The sequence below is a fragment of the Aquarana catesbeiana genome, linkage group LG07, assembly GCF_042186555.1.
Source record: "Aquarana catesbeiana isolate 2022-GZ linkage group LG07, ASM4218655v1, whole genome shotgun sequence".
Classification (NCBI taxonomy): domain Eukaryota; kingdom Metazoa; phylum Chordata; class Amphibia; order Anura; family Ranidae; genus Aquarana; species Aquarana catesbeiana.
The window spans coordinates 135192943-135216478 of record NC_133330.1 but is presented as its reverse complement, the minus strand read 5'-3'; the positions used below and the strand labels follow the sequence as shown (position 1 = coordinate 135216478).

General features: G+C 45.0%; 1 pseudogene; it reads left to right on the top strand.

The window, feature by feature from the left end:
- Positions 1–202: 202 nt before the first annotated feature.
- On the top strand, positions 203–321 carry LOC141103982 (5S ribosomal RNA; annotated as a pseudogene).
- The last annotated feature ends 23215 nt before the right edge of the window (positions 322–23536 follow it).

Here is a 23536-nt window from a genome sequence, read left to right as displayed (position 1 = left end):
ATCGCTGCTTTATCAATTTTCATATGTTATTCCACAGATACCTTTCATGATTAGGTATATTTGTTTAATTGCTTTCACTTATCCTAGCGCAGTTTTTTTTTCTGTTTTTCCACAGTCTCATTCTAGACTGCTGCAAAGCAGTATCCTATCTGCTTGAAACAGAGAATTTAAGTTCTATATTCCCAATGTGTCTGACTCCAAAGCCTACAGCCACATCACCCTGATAGCACTCGATTTTGTCCGATCTTGGAGGCTAAGCAGGGTTGGGCCTGGTTAGTACCAGGATGAAAGACCACCTGGAAATACCAGGTGCTGTAGGCTGAGTGCACCGGAGCCTCAGTTTATGGTTAACATCCAAAAATCTGCGAAGGGGAAAATCCCTCTTTCAGTTACCTGGGAAATAGTATCAACATATCCCAACCTTTTTTTGTTTAGGTTGGGGGACAGTCCTGAAAGAGGCAGCTGTCCAGGAGAAGTGGCCTAGATCAGAAATGGCCTTGCCCATTAACATTTTAAAAATTCAGGCAGAACACTTGGTTCTGAGGCCTGAACGTTCAGTTTAAGGTATTGTCCTGCTATTAGTCAATCCATTTATGCCACAGCAATGGCCTATATTAATCACCAAGGGGCACAAGAAGTTGTGCGGCCCAGAGAAAGGTGAAGCTTATCCTATCTTGGGAAGAAAACAATGTACTTTGCCTATCGGCAGTTTTCATTCCAGGAATAGGAAATTGGCAGGCGGACTACTTGAGTCGCCAGCAGTTTTTCCTGGGAGAATGGTTCCTTCTCCCCGATATTTTCCTGTCAATATGTCAAGGATGGGGGATCGCAGACATAGATCTGTTTGCCTCCAGGATCAACAAAAAAGATTGACAACTTTGTGTCAAGAACAAATGATCCGCTAGGATGTGGAACGGATGCCTTGCTATTCCCATGGGATCGGTTCTCACCGATTTGTGCATTCCCTTCTATTCTGCCTGCATCCACAACTTCTTCACAGGATCAAGCAGGAAGGGAAGTCGTTGATTCTTGTGACCCCCAGCGGGGTCCAGGAAATCTTGGTATGCAGAGATGGCAGTAGGGAACCCATGGACCCTACCTTCACGGCCAGACCTTCTCTTGCAAGGTCCGAAGTTCCATCCTACTTTGCAAACGATAAATTTAATGGTTTGACTATTGAGACCCACACTCTGAAGAAGCGTGGGCTGTCAGGTTCAGTAGTTTTCTACCTTGGTTTATGCAGAGCCAGCCTCCATGGTTAAATATTATGGAGTCTGGGAAACATATGTCTCCTGGTGTGAAACCAGGAGCTGCACCCCAGGAAATAAGTCTAGGTAGAGTCCTTGATTTTTTCTGCAGATGGGGTGAGAAATAGTGCTAGCCTTGAGTGCTTTCTAAGGACAGGTCTCGGCCTTTGTATTATTTCAACAACCACTTGCTTCGCATTCTTTGGTCCATAACTTTATTCAGGGGGTAACTCGGCTTAATCTCCGGTTAAGTAACCCCCGAACCCTTGAGACTTGAATTTAGTTTTGTCGGCATTAAAAAACAGCCTTTTTTTGCGTCGATACAACATATTCCCTTGGTCCTTTTTTGACAAGGAAACAATTTTTTCTGGTAACCATATCTGCTGCAAGAAGGGTATCAGTATTGGCTGCTCTTTCTTGAAAAGAGCCGTATTTTTGTTGTTTACAAGGATGAGGTAGTATTGCGTCTTCATCCTTACTTTTTACCAAAGGTAGTATCAGGTTTTTATCTAAATCAGGATATTGTTCTACCGTCCTTTTTCCAGAACCCTGTTCTTTGGAAGAAAAATCACTACATTTTTTTTGATGTGGTGAGAGCAGTCAATGTCTACTTAAAAGCGACTACTAAAAATGTCTACTAAAAATGCTCGGATTCAGAAAATTTATGTTTTTATTTGTGTTGCCTGAAAGTCCTAAAGGAGGACAGGCAGCATTGAAATCTACTATTTTAAATAGATTTGACAAGTAATTGTTCAAGCTCATGGTTAAAGAGGTGGATTCCACCCTCTAAAATCAAAACACACTCCTCTAGGGCTGTTAGTGCTTCCTGGGCAGTGCATCACCTAGCCTCAATGGCTCAAATCTGTAAGGCCACAACTTGGTCTTCAGTCTATACATTTACCAGATTCTATCAAATAGATGTAAAAGGTCATGAGGATATCGCCTTTGGGCACAGGGTACTGCAGGCTGCAGTATTAGTCCTCTAGTCTCTTATTGCCCTACTTTTTGTTGTGTCTCCCTCCCTTCAGTTGGCATTGCTATGGGACATCCCACATGGTAACTACTATGGCTCTGTGTCCTGTGATGTATGATAAGAAAATAGGATTTTTAAAACAGCTTACCTGTAAAATCCTTTCCTTTGAAGTACATAACAGGACACAGAGGTCCCTTCCTTCTTTGGAATACACGTGTATTGCTTTGCTACAAAACTGAGGTACCCCCAGTAGTCAGAGGGGTTATATAGAGAGTGCACTTTTTATCTTAGGGCATGCCAGTGTCCATCACCTGAAGGTGGCCTATTGTCAGGGCTGGGCTCAGCCCTTCCTTCTCTGAGCTGGCTGCTCAGTTGTCGGCTAATTGCCAGCTCCTTTCTCTCCACAGTGACTCAGCTGTTGATGATCTGCTCGTCAGTCCTGCCTACTTAAAGCCGTCCAGCTCACTTCTTCTCTGCCTTTGGTCACACCTCTGAGACTTTCTCCTGTTTTCCCTTTGAAGACTTGCTCGGCTGACGTCCCTTCTGGCTCCTGATGCTGCTTGCTGTACTACTACGTTGAACTCTGGCTCTCTGACATAGGCATTGGCTGACTACCCGATCTGGTTGCTGAACTCTGGCTATGTATTCGCTACGCTTACTCTGTTTACCCTTTTATTATTATTAAACAAGTGTGATTAACTGTACTTCTGTCTCAGTCTGAGTCATGGTTTCTGACAGTAGGCGAAGGCTATGAATTCAGAAGATGCAGTCAGTCCACTTGTTGGCAATATTTTTTCCATATTGGATGACCAGGATCACCGCATGGATCAGTTTGCCTTGGAGTTACAAACGCTCCTGAGTCGCTAACCTAGAATGTTCCACTATGGCTGCCCCGGTGCAATCTGTGTTGCAGGCCATCCCTGCTGCTGCTTCAGTCTCTGTGCAGGCACCCGCCTTGAGTATTACCTCTATAAGAGGCATGTCTGGTTCCGCTCTGCTTCCCCAGCGATTTGGGGGCGATCCAGTTCAATGCAGAGTGTCTCTCAACCACTTTGAGATATACTTTGAGATGCTGCCCCAGGCGTTTCCCATGGACAGAAGCAAACCCTCTATGGGAGACACAAAAACCCGTGGTCCTGAGTTACCCAGAATTTGTGGCTTCCTTGAAACGGGTATTTGACGTTCTGCTGCCAAGAGCCTCATGTCCATCAAACAGAGTACGAGAACTGTTGCCGATTATGCCATTGAATTCCATACTCTGGCAGCAGAGGTTGCTTGGAACAATGAGGGCCTCTCTCATGGTCTCTTGGATAACATCAAGGATGAGATAGCAGCCCCAGATATACCCACTGAGCTGGAGAGGTTGATCACATTTGCCATACTCATTGACTCCAGACTCAGAGAAAGACTCACTTTTAAGGAACGCTGGCACAAGCCTCCTGTACATTTGTCTCTGAGCTTTGCAGTCCCACCCTTGCCTCCCTCACCTCCCATGCCTCCTGGTACCGAGTCGGTCTGTGAAGATGAACCCATGCACTTGAGCTTCACGCGTCTCTCTGCAGATGAGAGAGCCATTAGGAGGAGGGAGAGATTGTGCCTTTATTGTGGCCAGGCAGGTCACTTTTTGAAGTCTTGTCCTACCCGTCCAGGGAACGCCGGAACCTTGAGGTCCTGTCATGGACAGACCTTAGGTGGCATTGTTTCGTCTCCAGTTTCCCAGAAAGATAAGCCCCTGGTTTCGGTTACCTTGTCTTAGGCTGAGTCATCCATCGAGATACAGGCTCTAATCGACTCTGGGGCTGCAGGCCTGTTCATTGATGCTGCCTTTGTATCGAAGCACTCGATTCCGCTACAGCTGCGTGACACTCCACTTGCCATTGAGGCTCTTGACGGGAGACCTCTACAGCCTGCCCTTGTGTTCCGTTGTCCATGGCTCTAGGGGCCCTTCACCATAAGATAATCCAATTCCAAGTTATTTCCTCACCTAATTTTCCGCTGGTTATTGGTTATCCTTGGTTACAGAGGCACAACCCTTCTTTTGATTGGCTCCGTGCTGAGGTTCTGTCCTGATCGCCACAGTGCAGTGAGAGATGCTTCCAGAAGATAGCCAAAGTCCTGTGCACCTCTTCACTCTCCTCTCTGCCAGAGGAGTACCACGATTTTAGCGGTGTCTTTGACAAAGGTCAAGCTGGTACTTTGCCTCCACACCGGTCGTACGATTGTGTAATTGACCTTCAACCTGATGCCATACCCCTTTTTGGCCGGGTTTACCCTTTGTTGGTCTTGGAGGATAAGGCCATGGAGGAGTATGTTGCAGACACACTTTCTCGTGGTTTCATCCACAAATCCTCGTCTCCTACTGGTGCTAGTTTCTTTTTTGTGAAGAAGAAGAGTGGTGAACTGAGATCTTGTATCGGTTATAGGGGTCTCAATCGTTTCACGATTAAGAATGCCTATCCCATTCCGATGATTACGGAGTTATTTGACCGCCTCAAGGGAGCAACAGTTTTCTCAAAGCTTGATTTTAGAGGGGCATACAATCTCATCAGGATTAAGGAGGGCGACGATTGGAAAACTGCATTTAATACCAGATCAGGTCATTATGAGTATCTCGTAATGCCTTTTGGCCTTTGTAACACTCCGGCAGTTTTCCAGGAGTTCATTAACGATGTCCTCCGAGATTTGTTGCAGTTATGTGTGGTGGTTTATCTCAACGGTATTCTCATATTTTCCAAGTCCCTTAAGAGCCACCGCACAGATGTCTGTCTTGTGCTTCAGAGACTACGAGAGAACAATCTCTATTGTAAATTGGAAAAGTGCAAATTCCATCGTGAACAGGTGAAATTACTGGGCTATGTCATTTCCACTGCTGGTTTTTCGATGGACCCAGAGAAACTTCCAGCGGTCCTACAGTGGCCTAGACCCACGGGTTTATGTCCTCTGCATCATTTTCTTGGCTTTGCCAACTATTATCGGAAGTTTATTCATAACTTTTCGTCTCTGGTCAAGCCCCTGACTGATATGACCAGGAAAGACGGCAACCCACAAAGTTGGTCTCCGGAGTCTATTAAGACCTTTGAGAGTTTCAAGGTTGCCTCTGATTCTGCTCCTGTGTTGGCACACCCTGATCCTACGTTGCCTTTAATCCTAGAAGTGGATGTTTCTGAGACTGGAGTTGGTGCCCTTCTGTCTCAACGTCCTAACTCTGAGTGCGCTATGCATTCGTGTGGCTACTTTTCCAAGAAATTGTCACCGGCAGAGTGCAATTACGAGATTGGTGACAGAGAGCTGTTGACGATCATTTTAGCCCTGAAAGAATGGAGACATCTCCTTGAAGGTACCACTGTGCCGGTTCTCATTCTTATTGACCATAAGAATCTCACATTCTTGTCTGAGGTTAAGAGCCTCTCTCCCAGAAGGGCGCTATGGGCTCTTTTCTTGTCGAGTTTTAATTACATTGTCTCATTCTTACCTGGTACTAAGAATGTAAGGGCTGAAGCCTTGTCACAACAATTTTCCTCCACTTCCAAGGTGGAGTGGGTTCCGGTTCCTGTGATTCCTCCTGATCGTATTCTGGCTACAGTTCGCACCAGTCTTACTTCTCCTTTCGGTGACAGGTCGATGCTCCTCCTGAGAAACCTTGTGACCGCTGCTTTGTTCCCAAGAGTCTCTGTACGGCAGTGCTCCAGACTTACCATTCTCCCAAGGCTGCTGGCCACCCTGGGAAGAATCAACTCTTTTGGGCCATTTCCCAACAATTCCGGTGGCCTAGTCTATGTGCTGATGTAACCGCCTTCGTAGCTGCCTGTTCCGTGTGTGGTCAGAGTGAAAGACTCCACAACACCTTCCAGTGGGCCTCCTACAACCCATACCCAATGGGTACCCTACAACCCATACCCACCTGTCTATAGATTTCATTGTGGAGTTACCCAACTCCCAGGGCAACACAGATATCCTTATGGTGGTTGACCTATTCTCGAAAATGTTGCATTGTATTCCACTCAAGAAGTTGTCTACTTCTAAGGAACTGGCTTCTATTTTTGCTCGGGAGATCTTCCGCTTACATGGGCTACCCAAAGTGATTGTCTCAGAAGGGGTAGTCAGTTTGTGTCCTGGTTCTGGCGAGCATTTTGTGCAAAGTTGGGTATTCAGCTTGCTTTCTCCTCTGCGTATCACCTGCAGTCTAATGGGGCCGCAGAACAAGCCAATCAGTCCTTGGAGCAATTCGTACGTTGCTATATTTCTGACCATCATAACAACTGGTCAGACCTCTTACTGTGGGCAGAGTTTGCTCACAATAGTGCCTTGAATTCAGCTTCCCGTTTTTCCCCGTTTATGGTGAACTATGGTTTCCAACCTTCCGTGTTGCCTGCCTCGTTTGTTCCGCAGAGTATTCATGCGTTAGAGGAGCATCTCCATGGTCATCGTTCCACTTGGGCACAAGTCCAGGAGGCTTTGCGACATGCTAACAATAGATACAGACTCCATGCTGACCGCAGACGTCTGCCTGCGCCTTCCTACCAGGTTGGGGACAGAGTCTCGCTGTCGTCTCGCAACCTCCGACTTTGTGTTCCTTCTTTGAAGTTCGCACCTCGGTTTATTGGGCTTTTCCGTATCCTTTGCAGGATTAACCCAGTGGCTTACGGGTTGGACCTTCCTTCTAGTATGCGCATCTCTAATGTGTTTCATGTCTCCTTAATGAAACCTTTGGTCTGCAACCGCTTTACCACCTCGGTGCCACGTCCTCACCCTATACAGGTTGAGAACCATGAGGAGTATGAAATACAATCCATTGTTGACTCCCGTAGGTTCCGTGGGCGCATACAGTACCTGGTGCATTGGAAGGGGTACAGTCCGGAAGAACGCTCTTGGGTCTCATCCCCGGACGTACATGCCCCTGTCCTCCTCCATGATTTCCATAGACGTTTTCCCCTCAAGCCCGGGGGGAGGGATCATTGAGGAGGGGGTACTGTCAGGGCTGGGCTCATCCCTTCCTTCTCTGAGCTGGCCACTCAGCTGTCGGCTAATTGCCAGCTCCTTTCTCTCCACAGTGACTCAGCTGTTGATGATCTGCTCGTCAGTCCTGCCTACTTAAAGCCATCCAGCTAACTTCTACTCAGCCTTTGCCTTTGGTCACATCTCTGAGACTTTCTCCTGCGTTCCTGTTGAAGACTTGCTCGACTGACGTCCCTTCTGGCTCCTGATCCTGCTTGCTGTACTACTACGTTGATCTCTGGCTCTCTGGCATTGGCTGACTCCTTGATCTGGTTACTGAACTCTGGCTATGTATTGACTGCGCTTACTCTGTTTACCCTTTTACTATTATTAAACAAGTGTGATTAACTGTACTTCTGTCTCAGTCTGATTCATGGTTTCTGACACCTATAACCCACATAGTAACTACTATGGCTCTGTGTCCCGTGATGTACTTCAAAGAAAAGGATTTTACAGGTAAGCTGTTTTAAAAATCCTATTTTTTGGCCATCAAAGAAAAAACAAATGTCTGGTGCAAACCCAACACATCACATCACCCAAAGAACACCATTCCCACAGTGAAACATGGTGGTGGCAGCATCATGCTGTGGGGATGTTTTTCAGCAGTCAGGACTGGGAAACTGGTCGGAATTGAGGGAAAGATGGATGGTGCTAAATGCAGGGATATTCTTGAGCAAAACCTGTACCACTCTGTGTGATTTGAGGCTAGGACGGAGGTTCACCTTCCAGCAGGACAATGACCCCAAACACACTGCTAAAGCAACACTTGAGTGGTTTAAGGGGAAACATGTAAATGTGTTGGAATGGCCTAGTCAAATCCCAGACATCAATTCAATAAAAAATCTGTGGTCAGACTTAAAGATTGCTGTTCACAAGCGCAAACCTTGAAGGAGCTGGAGCAGTTTTGCAAGGAGGAATGGGCAAAAATCCCAGTGGTAAGATGTGGCAAGCTCATAGAGACTTATCCAAAGCGACTTGGAGCTGTGATAGCTGCAAAAGGTGGCTCTACAAAAGTATTGACTTTAGGGGGGTGAATAGTTATTTTGTCCTATTTGGTGTTTGCTTCACAATAAAATAAAGACATCTTCAAAGTTGTGGGCATGTTATGTAAATTAAATGATGCAAATCCTCAAACAATCCATGCTAATTGCAGATTGTGAGGCAACAAAACACAAAAAATGCCAAGGGGTGAATACTTTTGCAAGGCATTGTATTTTTCTCCTCAGTCTTTACGAGGGAATCAGGGGGGCTTCAGTAACCAAAACTTCAGTGTTTATCCTCATGACACATCACAGGAAGCACCCTCACGGCTAACAGGGGACAGAATTAGAGATAGACTTGGAAAACTTAACATTAATAAGTCACTGGGACCAGCAGGCTTGCACCCGAGGGTCCTTAGGGAAGTCATTCAAGTAATTGCCAGACCATTGTTCCTAATTTTTACTGACAGTCTACTAACTGGAATGGTACCAGCTGATTGGAGAAAGGCCAATGTAGCACCAATATTTAAAAAAGGGCCAAAATACATCCCTGGGAATTACAGACCAGTTAGCCTAACATCAATAGTATGCAAGCTCCTGTAGGGGACAATAAGGGACTATATACAAGATTTTAGTAATGAAAATGGTATAATTAGCAGTGATCAGCATGGATTCATGAAGAATCGTTCTTGCCAAACCAATCTAATAACCTTCTATGAGGAGGTGAGCTGCCATCTAGAGAAAGGAAGGCCTGTAGACGTGGTGTATCTGGATTTTGCAAAAGCATTTGATACAGTTCCCCATAAACGTTTACTGTACAAAGTAAGGTCCGTTGACATGGACCATAGGGTGAGTACCTGGATTGAAAACTGGCTACAAGGGCGAGTTCAGAGGGTAGTGATAAATGGGGAGTACTCGGAATGGTCAGGGGTGGAAAGTGGGGTCCCCCAGGGTTCTGTGCTGGGACCAATCCTATTTAATTTGTTCATAAACGACCTGGAGGATGGGGTAAACAGTTCAATCTCTGTATTTGCGGACAATACTAAGCTAAGCAGGAGAATAACGTCTCCGCAGGATGTGGAAACCTTGCAAGAAGATCTGAACAAATTAATGGGGTGGGCAACTACATGGAAAATGAGGTTTAATGTGGAAAAATGTAAAATAATGCATTTGGGTGGCAAAAATATGAATGCAATCTACTCACTGGGGGAATCAAGGATGGAAAAAGGACCTGGGGGTCCTAGTAGATGATAGGCTCAGCAATGGCATGCAATGCCAAGCTGCTGCTAACAAAGCAAACAGAATATTGGCATGCATTAAAAAGGGGATTATCACACTCTACAAGACTCTGGTCCGGCCTCACCTGGAGTATGCTGTCCAGTTCTGGGCACCAGTTCTCAGGAAGGATGTACTGGAAATGGAGCAAGTACAGAGAAGGACAACAAAGATAATAAAGGGACTGGAGGATATTAGTTATGAAGAAAAGTTGCAAGCAACTGAACTTACCCCATATCATATATGCCCGTGTTCTATATTTCTTTTTATATCACATATGCCCGACCCCTGTTCTATATCTCTCTTTGTATTATTTTAACTATTATGCCTTTCGTTAACATTTTTATGGGTATTTTTATTATATATTAATTATGTCTCATTAGCTCTATGTGTATACTTGGACATTTTGTTATATTGATTTGACATTATTAATACCACTATGCCAACATCATTTCTGGTGTTCATCTCACCCTATTTTAAAAAATGCATCCATTATAAGTCCTCCTATTATATTTTTAATTTATCTTCTTATTTAGCTTGGTAGTATTTTCTATTGAGCTTTCTTTGTTTTTAACATGTATGCATTGCCTTGAACATTCCAGTTTGTGCATACTTCTATATATTAACAGCAGCACCCCACCAACCTTATGGCTGTGCTACTATACATAAATGATTCCCTTTACTAGCAATAGAACACCACCAACAAAATGGCCGCGCTTGGACCATAAGAACGATTGCTTCAAACATGGCCGCTATGATAGTTTTCCATTGGGCTATAAGAAAATGGCCGCCCATGATACCCAATGACTTAGAATATTTAAAGACACATTCAGTGCCTTACCATTATCCTCTAATGAAGTCCTGTGAACGTGACGCCTATTTTGCACAGTTTATTTGCATTTTTTTGCACATTTTATTGTATCTGCACAGAGTTTTTATTTACAGAAGAATTATTTTATTATTCAGCACTTATCTAATAATTTGCACTTAGCACTTTGGAATCAGTCACTTTATAAGTATATTGTGGAGAAGTTTTGTTTATTTATCTATTCATTTGCATTAGTACCACTACCTTTAGCAACTCATTTGCTCCTTGTCAGAATACTGTGTATACTTGGGTTTCTTTGCTTTAACAGCGCAGCACCAACCCCCATTCTTTAACAGTTCTGTATATGGGTATTGTGACAGCAGGCAGGTAAAATCACCTGGTTGCATCCAGGATGTAAAATATGTATGCTCTAGGTTCAGTCTTTATGCTGACTTATACCACTAGGGGGAGTGTTGGAGAAGAGTTATTGAGCCTAGCTAAAGTAAGTGGGCTCATTAAGACCTATACAAAAACCCCAGAATGCTTAGGGAGATGCTCCATCCTGGAACCAGTCCTGTGTGTGTAGACTGGGGAGTGTGGTATCTGTCCTGTGTGGCAAACTTATAAACGAGAGATAGGGACTGGGGCAGTACAAGGCTGCACCCAGTTGTTAGATAGGGAATCTACGTGTGTAGTAAGGCTCCATTCACACTAGCGCGTTTTTTGATGCATTTTGCATTTTGCAGAAATGCACGGGAATTTTTTAACATGGGTTCCTATGGAACATGTTCACATCAATGCCTTTTTGTTTCTCTGCATTTTTGGAAAGGGTCAGGGACTTTTTTTCATGCAAAATGCAGCATTTTGCATGTAATAGAATTCAATGGACAAGCATCAAAAACGCAAGTGCACCGTTTTTGCAGCGTTTTTGCAGCGTTTTTGCCGTTTTTTTTTTTTTAGTTTTTTTTTAGACTGTAAAAAAAAACTGTAAAAAAAAAAAAAATGCAAAACGCAAATCGCGGCAAAAACGCGGCAAAAACGCTGCTCAAAAACGTGGCAAGCATGAAAAAAAAACCTCCAAAAACGCCCAAAAGCAACATGCATAGGTGTGAATCGAGCCTAAGTGGTTAAACTGACCAGGATTTCTTTTCATGTTTCTTTTTGTTTTTCTGTTATATGTTTCACTGCATATAGCATATATAAACCGCACCTTTGTTTTTTTTCACCTGCAATGCTGTCTGCTGTGCCTGATTTTGTGTGGTGAACCCATCCAGGGGGTCACACACTCCCGCTGCCGAGCTAACCCCCTCACCATTGGTGGAGAAGCAGGGGCAGTTTTGGAGGAGATACCAGCATGGAGGAGATACTGAGACAGCTGGCTCTAGCAAATGAAAATCAGCAGCAGACAAATGCGGGCTTGCAAAAGAGCCTTGCAGCTCAAGAGCAGACAAATGCAACTTTGCAACAGAGCCTCGCAGCTCAGCAGCAAGCTCACCAGCAGAGTCTGGAAGCTCAGCAGCGAGCTCACCAGCGAGCTCACCAGCAGAGTCTGGAAGCTCAGCAACTAGCCCAGCAGCAATCTGAGACCCGCTTCATAGACCTGTTGCAAAAGCAAGAGCAGAGACTCCAACAACAATTAGAGACATTATTGCAGCAACGTCTGCAGAGCAGTGAGGCAACTAATACCGCATCGTTTGGTGTGAGCCGTTTACTGACAAAAATGACTGGAGAGGATGATCCGGAGGTGTTTTTGACCACATTTGAAAGGGAAAAATGGCCTAAGGAGCAGTGGGCTGGACTGGTGGCCCCTCTGTTAACAGGGGAATCGCAGAAAGTCTATTATGACCTAGAGCCTGACCAAGCAAAAGACTATGTGGTGCTAAAAACGGAAATATTGGCACGGCTGGGTGTCACCCTGGCCGTCCGGGCTCAGCATGTACATAACTGGACTTTCCAGCTTGGAAACCCCCCCCCAGGTCTCAAATGTATGATCTCATTCACCTGAGCAGGAAGTGGCTACAGCCAGAGACATTGACTGCACCAAACATTGTGGAACGTGTTGTTATGGATCGTTTCCTGAGAGCTCTTCCTACTGCCATCTAAAAGTGGGTAAGCCATGGAGACCCAGAAACTGCAGATAAGCTTGTGGATCTGGTTGAGAGGTACTTGGCTACAGAGAACCTGACCACCTATTCCAGGGACTCACGGACTTTCCACCCTAAGACCAGACCATCCCCAGTGGCGGGTAAGATGACTCCAAGGGGTGAGGGTGGAGAGAGTGAGAGGGTGGGGGTTCAACCTAATGTCTGGCGGGAGCAGCCCGGGAAACCCAGGCCGCAAGAGGCAACGAAAAAGATTATTTGCTGTCGGCAAGAGGGACATATTGCAGCCGATTGCCCAGTTGTGGATGAACCTATGCAATGTGACTTTATAAGGGACAGACGTCAGTCGCTGTTTGCGACAGTTGCATGCACTGCCATTCGGGGACCTGAGAAACATTTATGTAAAATGTGTATTAATGGTAGAAATGATGATGTGCTGCTGGATTCAGGTAGCCTGGTGACATTGATAAAAGCTGAATTAGTTACTACAGAGGTCTCTGGGAATAACAAGGTGGCTGTTATTTGTGTGCATGGGTACACCCGAGAGTATCCTGTAACTTCAGTGCTTTTTGAGACCCACAAAGGTAACCTCTCTCATCAGATGGGGTTAGTGTCTCACTTACCACATGATTCCATTGTGGGAAGGGATGTTCCAAAGTTCTGGGAACTCTGGGATTGTCCTGAGCCCCCCACTGGTGCCCCTATAGACCAGGAAGATGATGACCAGAGTTCCTCTGAGAGTGGTGAGGACTCTCCAGAACTTCCCTTGTCGGTATTGGCGGGGGAAACTTGAGAAACTGGGGAGGAGCCAACATCCTCAGATGAAAACATGCCGTCTGTGGAGTTTTCGGATCTCGAGGTTCACAGGGAAAATTTTGCCACAGAACAGTTAAAAGACCCCACCCTAATAAAGGCACAGGAAAATGTGGTGAAAATAGATGGCGAATTAGTGAACCCAGATAAGACTTGCACTTACCCGTACTTCCTTGTGGAAAGGGACCTGCTGTATCGAGTGGCTCAAAGGGCAGAAGAAACCATTGAGCAACTTGTGGTTCCCAAACCTTACAGGAAGTTGGTGTTAGAATTGGCTCATGGGCACATTCTTGGAGATCATCTGGGGACAGAAAAAAACAGAGAGAGAGTATTGCAGAGATTCTATTGGCCTTGGGTCTTGAAGGAAACAGAAAATTATTGTTCCTCCTGCCCTGTGTGTCAGAAGTCGGCACCTAGGCCACATTTCCGTAACCCGCTGGTACCTCTCCCTATAATTGAGGTCCCCTTTGAGAGGATCGCAATGGATTTGGTAGGTCCGATAATGAAGTCCGCTAGGGGGCATCAGCACATTTTAGTTATACTGGACTATGCCACCCGTTATCTGGAAGCCATTCCTCTTCGAAATACCTTGGCCAAAACCATAGCCAAAGAGCTATCTCTTGTTTTTAGCCACGTGGGTATTTGTAAGGAACTGCTTATGGACCAAGGTACACCCTTTATGTTCCGGGTTATAAAAGAACTATGCAAGTTGTTCAAAGTGACACAATTACGTACATCTGTGTATCATCCCCAAACAGATGGGTTGGTTGAATGATTCAACAAAACCCTAAAACAAATGTTAAAGAAGGTGGTGGATAAAGATAGAAAAAATTGGGACTGTCTAATACCATATTTGATGTTTGCCATTAGGGAGGTACCCCAATACTCTATGGGTTTCTCACCCTTTGAGTTACTCTATGGGAGACACCCAAGAGGGCTGTTGGATATCTCCAAGGAAACTTGGGAAAATGAGAGTTCTCCCCACAGGAGCGTGATTGAGCATGTCGCCCTGATGCAAGATAGAATTGCACAGGTAATGCCAATCGTAAAGGAGCATTTGGCCCAAGCGCAGTTAGCATAGCAGAGAGTGTACAACCGTGGGGCCAAGACCCATACTTTTTCCCCGGGGGGATAGGGTATTGGTGCTAGTCCCTACGGTTGAAAGCAAATTCATGGCCAAATGGCAAGGTCCATACGAAGTCATTAAAAAAGTGAGTGAGGTGAACTATAGGGTCAGACAGCCAGGAAGGCGAAAGCCGGAACAGGAATATCGCGTCAATCTGCTGAAAGCCTGGAGGGATAGGCAATCCCTAGTCGCAGAGACTTTGCCACCAGTCCAGTCTGATTGCTTTGTTCCTGAGGTTGGAATCGCGGTCACCTTATCCAAACCCCAACAACAGGAGGTTAAAGAGCTTGTACTTCGCAACAAAGAGATTTTCTCTGAGCTGCCGGGAGAAACATCTGGCGTAGAGCATGACATTATCACCCCTCCAGGAGAAAGGGTAAAACTAAAACCTTATAGAATACCAGAGGCCCGACGGGAGGCAATACGTGGGGAGGTTCAAAGGATGCTGGAATTGGGTGTGATAGAAGAGTCCCAGAGTGAGTGGTCCAGTCCTATCATACTAGTGCCCAAACCTGATGGGAGCTGGCGGTTTTGTAATGATTTTCGACAATTGAAGTTACAAAATTTGACACCTACCCCATGCCGCGTATAGATGAGTTGATCGACCGGCTGGGAACAGCCCGATACATGACAACTCTCCATCTCACCAAAGGGTATTGGCAAATTCCCCTGGCCGAGTCTGCCAAGGAGAAAACTGCGTTTGTAACCCCAGATGGGGCATTCCAATACAATAGAATGCCATTTGGATTACAGAATGCACCGGCAACATTCCAGCGGAAAATGGACAAGATTCTGAGGCCCTATCAGAAGTATGCTGCAGCTTACCTGGATGATGTGATTATCCATAGCACAGATTGGGTCTCACATCTGCCAAAAGTGCAAGCAGTCTTAGACTCTATCCGAGAAGCTGGGTTTATGGCCAATCCAAAGAAGCGTACCATTGGACAGGAGGAGGCCAAATATCTTGGGTACACTATTGGGAGGGGAGTGATAAAGCCCCAAGTCAATAAGGTCGAGGCCATACAGAGTTGGTCACGTCCCAACAGCAAGAAGCAGGTACGAGCCTTTCTGGGAATCGCTGGCTATTTTCGGCGATTCATTCCCCATTTTGCTTCTCAGGCTGTGCCCCTCACCAACCTGACAAAAGGGAAAGAGTCTGTCGTGGTTAATTGGTCCCTAGAGGCTGAAGCAGCATTCCAGTCCTTAAAAACAGCCTTATGTAGCCAGCCAGTGTTGTACTCACCAGACTTCTCTAAGTACTTTGTTGTACAAACTGATGCATCAGACATTGGGTTGGGAGCAGTGTTGTCCCAGGTCTGGAACGGGGAACCCAGTCATTTACCTCAGCAGGAAATTGAAGTCCCATGAGGTAAATTACACCACGATTGAGAAGGAGTGTTTAGCGGTGAAGTGGGCTCTAGATTCCCTTCGGTACTATCTGCTAGGTAGGCACTTTGACCTGGTAACTGATAACGCTCCTTTAAAGTGGATGGCTCAAAACAAGGAGACCAATAGAAGGATAAATAGGCCCTACAAGAATTCAACTTTACAGTAAAGCATCGCCCTGGCGTTTATAATGGGGGAATGTGGATGCTTTGTCTCGAGTACATGCGTGCCTGACTGCGTGTGTTCCAACCCCAAGGTTGAAATAAGAGGGGGGGGGTGGTGGTATGTGCCAGCAGGCAGGTAAAATCACCTGGTTGCATCCAGGATGGAAAATATGTATGCCATTCAGGCTTTATGCTGATTAATACCACTAGGGGGGATGCTGGGAGTCCTGCAGGAGAAGAGTTAATGAGCCCAGCTGAAGTAAGTGGGCTCATTAAGACCTATACAAAAAACCCCAGAATGCTTAGGGAGATGCTCCATCCTGGAATCAGTTCTGTGTGTGTAGACTGGGGAGTGTGGTATCTGTCCTGTGCGGTAAGCCTGTGTGGCAAACTTCTAAAAGAGATAGGGACTGGGGCAGCACCCAGTTATTAGATAGGGAATCTATGTGTGTAGTAAGCGGTCAAAACTGACCAGGATTTCTTTTCATGTTTCTTTTTGTTTTGCTGTTATATTTTTCACTGCATATAGCATAAATAAACCGCACTTTTTTTTTTTCACCTGCAACGCTGTCTGCTGTGCCTGATTTTGTGTGGTGAACCCATCCAGGTGGTCACACACACCCGCTGCCGAGTTAACCCCCTCACAGTATGGATTGACCCTTATTCTGTGCTTGCAGCCGTTTGTTATCTATTTTTTTAATAAGCACATGGTAGCGCAGGAATATATATACATCGCAAGCACTGAACTTATTCACTCTGGAGAAGAGACGCTTGAGAAAGGATATGATTTCAATTTACAAATACCACACTGGTGACCCCACAATAGGGATAAAACTTTTCAGCGGAAGGGAGTTTAATAAGACACATGGCCACTCATTAAAATTTGAACAAATGAGGTTTAACCTTAAACTGCGTAGATGGTTCTTTACTGTAAGAGTGGCAAAGATGTGGAATTTCTTTCCACGGGCAGTGGTTTTAGCAGGGAGCATCGATAGTTTCAAAAAACTATTAGATAAGCACCTGAATATAATACTGACATATAATCACACACATAGGTTGGACTTGTGTATTTTTTTTCAACCTATGTAAAGGTACAGTGTTATAGACAAGTGTATATATGACTTTGGTGCTAAAAAGGAGATTCTCTGCATTTTATTTATTTTGTTTGGTTAACATTAAACTTTTATTGAGTTTTGAAAAAAATACAGGTTATTCCACTGTGAGGGTAGACATAGAAAAGGTTGTTCTCTTCATAGTTGGAAAATAAAGAAAATACAAGAACATAAATCAAATCATATACAGAGTTGGTGCACTAAGAAAACTAAATGTCACATACTGCCTATAGTAAATGACGTCAGCAACATAATTTAGAGCAAGGTAGAACATGCAAGTACTCAGTTATTGGTCCAAGTAGACCAGGGTTCCCACACAAAGTCAAAGATTGATACCCGACCAAGCCACAACGCAAGTGTGCATTCATAAGAATGGTGGAGTTTGACAAGAGTAATCACTTCTGAAGTATAGGAGGTTTCCAATGCTTTCCAGTGTTTAGCTATCGTGAGCCAAGCAGCAGCCAAAATACACGTGACAATGTCACAGAAAGAATTGGGTATATTGTCAACACCAAGACTCGGGACAGCCAAAACCGGGTAGGGAGGAGTCCCCACACTTGTTACCTCTGAGATTATCGTAAATAATTTGTTCCAGAAACTCACAAATGTTTTTACAGGAACAAAAAAATGTGGAGAAGGTTGCCAGAATTACCACAACCTCGCCAACATAATGAGAAGAGGGAGGGATAGATCTTAGCTAGGTCGAATGGGGTGAGGTACCAGCAAAGAGACTTTTGTGTCAGCTCCCAATGCTGAACACAATGTGAGGCTTTGTAAATTGACTTAAGGGCAGTACTCCATTGGGAATTCCAGCCATTTTTGTGTTTATTAAATGTCAGCAGCTACAAAAAGTGTAGCTGCTGACTTAATAAACAGCCACTCACCTGTCCCATGATCCAGCGGTGCACTCACCCCTGCTGTTTTCACCCTGTGTTCTCCCTTAGTGGCACCAGCATCTTCATTATGGGCACCCGCCTGTGACATTTTGTGGATTCACAGCCAGGTGTCCACTGCACATGCGCAAGCAGCGCTGCAGTCTGTGCCTGGTCCCAAGTCTTCTGGGACCCATCATGTGTCTCAGACGACTTTGTGTGAGTGGGCACCTGTCAAGATCAGATACCCCCCTAAAAGCACCGTTTCACAAACAGGAGCTGAGGAGGAGGATTTAAAGCGTAACTTCCCCTTTTGGGTGAAGCTCCACTTTAAGAAATATCAGCTTATCCCACAATATAATATATATCAAAGTAAATGCCCTTATTCCTGAAAGGAGTAGACAGGTAAACATGCAGTAAATTTAGAGATCTTAGATGGAGGGGATGACCGCAAAAGATGATTTAATCTAAGATACATAAAGTTATCTGCGTTAGTCAGCCCATACTTCTCTTTAAGGGAGCTCATACTAAGGAAAGATCCATCTTTCAGTATGTCATCTAGGACCGTGATCCCTTTTAAAGGTCCAGAGTTGGAGGTTCATGTGTGGTATAAATGATGTAGTGATCATGGAGAAAGGCATGTGGATTGAGGTGTCAAAAAGCTGTGACTGGGAGAAGCTATGCAATTCTCTCCAAGCTAGGAGTACTGGGGAAGGGATCTTTTAGTCTAAAGGGTTGCCATAGATCTGCTATCAGAAGAGTGCAAAGGTCAGGGACAGGGGGACAGGATGCGCTCAATTACTGTCCAGGGTAAAGAGTTCGAAGGCAAACAGTGCTTAAGTTGGTCCAGACAGGTGGCCAAGTATAAGTCCCTGATGTCAACTAGTCCCTGTCAGAAACCATGAATCAGAGTGAGACAGAAGTGCAGTAAAATCACACTGTTTAATGATAATGGTAAAAGGTAAATAGAGCAAACGTAGTAAAAAATAGCCAGAGTTTGGTAACCGCAACGTATAGTCTGACTAGCCAGAACGTCAGGGATCAGTGTACTTCATTCAGAACAGGCCAGGAAATCAGGAAACCGGAGAATCAGCGTAGTGGAACAGCAAGCAGGATCTGGAACCAGAAGGGACGTCAGCCAAGCAAGTCTTTAACAGGCACACAGGAGAGAGTCTCTTGATATATGTTGACCAAGGCGAAGGCAGAGAGGATCTGGACTGAACGGCTTAAGTAACCAGCAGGACTAACGAGCAGGATATCATCACCAGGTGAGTCACTATGGAAAGATTACAGCTGGTAATTAACCGACAGCTGAGCGGCCTGCTGTGAGAAGGAAGGACTGAGCCCAGCCCTGACAGTCCCATACACCCCCACACCTCTCGCCCTCTTACCTTGCCATATAAATTGTTTAAAGGAGAGAATTTCAAGTTTGGAGGTATTCAGAAGGTAGAGAGTGTTCTAATGACAAGGATTTTCAGGAGAATGAGCATTTTGAAGGAGGCTAGGCGGCCCGACCAGGACAACTCATATTTAGCCAGGTGAGCGAGTTCCTGGGCTACTTTCTTGGACAGAGACTCCATATTGACTTTGACGAGTTGAATTGTGTTCATGGTAAGGGTGATACCAAAATATGGGACACCATGGGAGTTCCAAATGTTTCAAGTGCTCCCATGAGCAAGGTTTGTAATGACTGCTTAATTGATTCAGTACCCAAGCCTAAAATTGATGACTTAGAGAAATTTACCTTATAGAATGATATGTTGCTAAATTGAGACAGGAGTTTGTGGGTCTGAGGCAGGGAGGTGGAGGGGTTTTTTGAGAAGCAGAATGACATTGTCCACAAAAAGATTAATAGTGTGGACAGAGTGGCCAATACTAAACCCTGAAATCTGGGGATGAGAGATAATGGCTTCAGCAAGTGGTTCAATTAGTAAATTAAATATTGAGGGGGAAAGAAGGCAACCTTGGCGCGTGCCATTGGCGATTTCGAAAGGCCTGGACAGGAGGGAGGAAGTGTAGACCTGAGCAGAAGAGCATGAGTAAAGGGCTAGGATGGTCAACAGAATAGGCCCTTGAAAACCAAATTTGGACAATACACTAAGCATATAACCCCAATCGAGCTGATCAAACGAATTCTCTGCATCCAAGGAGAGGAGCAAAGAAGGGGTACAGTGGGACTCAGCATGGTGAAGAAGATTTATAAGGCGTCTAGCAACATCAGAAGCCTGTCTTCCGTGTGTGAATCCAGTCTGGTCTGGCATCTTGTTGGCATAGACCTTAACATCAGTGTTTAGCAGAGAGATTGATCCAATGTTAGCAGGGGACATTGGTTCTTTGGTTAGCAGGGATGGTTACAACATAGGCCTTCAGCATCTCTGGGGGGGGGCGGGGGGGCGGTGGAGGAAGCCCGTGACGCAGCATCTTGGAAGACTTAGCATAAGTGTGGGGTCAGCTGGTCTTTAAAAATCTTATAATAGCCATTTGTAAAGCTGTCAGGGCCTGGGGCTTTCCCTTTGACAGAGTCAATGATTTTAGTAATCTCAGCTGCTGTGAACGGGGGGGGGGGGGGGGGGGTTGAGAACAGAGAGATGGTCTTCGGAGAGAGTTGGAAGCTGTATCTGAGCCAAGAATGAATTAATGGCCGGGGATGAGGGTTGGTGAGTGAGGGTCCTGTTTGAGGTGCATTGTAGTCTTGCGAACATATTCGCTATGTCCTGGGGATTATTTTGTGGTTGTGAGAGGGTGTAGGTGGTAGATTTTGGTTTTGGCTTTTTGGGACTTAAGTATGTTATCTGACCAGCTCTATTGCCATTCACGTAGTGCTTGATTTTGAGGGTTCTCGTAAGCTTATCGTACTGTTCAAATAGAATGCCTCTCAGCTCAGGAGTTCAACTCCGCTCAGCTTAAGGAGAGTGGAGGCGCGTGTAGGGTCAGGGCTCGTCTAGTTAGCTGATTCCAGCTTGTGAATTTCAGATAAGACAGAATCTAGGTGAAGAATATATTGTTGCTTGGATAATCATTCCTCTCATATAGGCCTTATGGGCATTCCAAAGCAAGAAAGCATCCTCGGAAGAGGCAGCGTTCACTTCAAAGTTATCCTGGAGATGCCGAGAAAGGCATGTTTTGCTGGGTGATTTAAAGTAGTTGTAAGGGTAGAAGATTTTTTTATCTTAATGCATTTTATGTATTAAGCCTCTGGCATTGAGAGAGACTAACTCAAAACCCATGTGGAAGAGGCAGGAAATCGATTAAGAGTAGTCTTAGCTTTTGGCTCATTAGTGGGTCTGAATTGGCGCAGGAGGCATGGGTATGATCCCTGTAAGAGTGTGGAAGCAGGAACTCGATGCCATGGAGAAACTGTGGCGAGCTCCTGAGAGCAGAGTGCATCTTTCAGTGCAATTGGAATAAGATGAGCGTAAATAGAAGGTAAATTAGGTCAGTTGAAGACTTTTATCAGGCGGGAAATGCCAACTGTGACAACTGAACTGTATAAGAACATATAAGAAACTACATAAATAAAAAAAGGTTTTCGGGAAGAACTATGTGCAGGTACGCTTCTGAACGGCTCGGGGGATAGTAGGACAGAGACAACAGACCCCCAGCTGGGGAGCTATAGATTTGAGGGGCCCTGGTGGGGCATTATTGCGATATAAATAGTGACAATTTTGAACAAAAAAACCCCAATTTTTTACTTTATGCTATAAAACTTTCCCAACAAATATTTAAAAAAAAAAAAATCAAAATTTCTTCATCAATTTAGGCCAATATGTATTCTGCTACATATTTTTGGTAAAAAAGCCTAATAAGCGCATATTGATTGGTGTGTGCAAAAGTTATAGAGTCCACTGGCAGGGAAGGGGTTAACACCAGGGGCAATCAAGGAGTTAAGTGTGTGCCTGGGAGGTGTTTTTCTAACTGTGTGGGGGAGGGACAGACTGGAGGAAAAGAGAGATGGTGTTTCAGTTTAGTTGAAACACAAAGATCTTTCCTTTGTTCCCTGACAGATCAGCGGTTTGCCTTGTTTACATAGGCACACCGCTGATCAGTCTCTTCACAAAACGATCAGCGGGTCGTGTCGGCCATCGCGGCCACTGATTGGCTCCCGCTGTGCCTAATCACAGCGGGAGGGGCGCTCTGGCGGCACATGCACACACCGCATGTACAAAATCACATATAGGTTTGTGATTTTGCGCAGCCAAGCCGCCCTGCTGCAGTATATGTACGGTGGGCGGTCCAGAAATGGTTAATGCTGCACCTAGTTTGGTGCCCCCCGGTGTGTTCTCTTGGTCCTGCAGGTGTATCCATCCACCCAACACTCCTATTAGTCTGAGGTTCCCTGTTGTTGTGAGACTATTCATTGGAAGCCCGTACTATGGTGTCCTTTTATGAAAGTGCGGTAAAATACCGCTTTTCAGTTCTCAGGCATTCTCAGGGGAGATCGCTCTCCTCCGAGTGCCTGTTTATGAAAGTGTGTAGATCGCTTCTCATGTTGAGTTGAGGAGCGATCTACAAACGCCGGGAACTCCTGAGAATGGCTCCTCTCACTATAATCTCGTGTGATGTAGCGGGATTACAGTATGAGGAACCATAAAATACAAAAGTTTAACACAAATCAGCACATATTATTCCCCAACATATTAATAAAATAATAAAGATAAATTCCCCCTACACAATATACATTAACCTAATTATAAAAAAAACATTGTTTTTATCAATATTTAAAGATCATACATGTCCCTATTTAAATGTGAATGGTGTATAGTAAATGAATGTAATGCACATATGTAATGCAGCTATACACCATTCATATAAATGCAAAATACATTTATAATCATTAAAAAAATAATTTTAATAAAGTATACAAGTATAAATATTTATTAATAAATTAAAATAAAATATATTTCATTATAGATAAACATAAAAATTGATAAACTGGTGCGATGCGAGAACACTGCGAATCCACTGCGGGTTCCCGCATCGCACCGACTCGCATGTCAGTTCACACTGCCATATGCGAATCGCTGGGGAGTGTCAATACATTGTTAACGACACCCCCAGATCAGCTTGCATATCGCACTGCGAACTGACAGTTCGGACATGAATCGGATCGCATATGTGTGAACACACATGCGATCCGATTCTGGTCTGAACAGAAAAAAGGGTCCTGTGCGTGTTTGCACCGAATGCGGTGCGATATCAGCCATACTATCTGTACAGCTGATATCGCACCGCACAGACATCGCATGTAATGTGAATGGCAGTGTGCTGCGAATAACATGCGATGCCTGTGCGATGTCCGGCATCGCACAAGTGTGAACTGGGCCTAAAAGTTAACAACACCCCCAAATCAGTTCGCATATCGCAGTGCGATCTGCAAACTCGGACAGTAATCGAATCGCATGGGTGTGAACACCAATGCGATCCGATTCTGCTGTGGACCAAAAAAAGGGTCCTGTAAGAGTATGGTCCGAGGGCAATGCAAATTTAGCAATACTATCTGTATGGCTGAAATCGCATCGCACAGAGATCGGATGTGATTTTGCACTGCGGTGCGAATCACATCCGATCTCGGACACCGCAGCAGTGGGAAATGGCCCTAAATCATATTGCATTTGCACCAAAATGGTACAGGACCCTTTATTTGGTCCGCACTGGAATCGGATCGCATGGGTGTGAACACCCA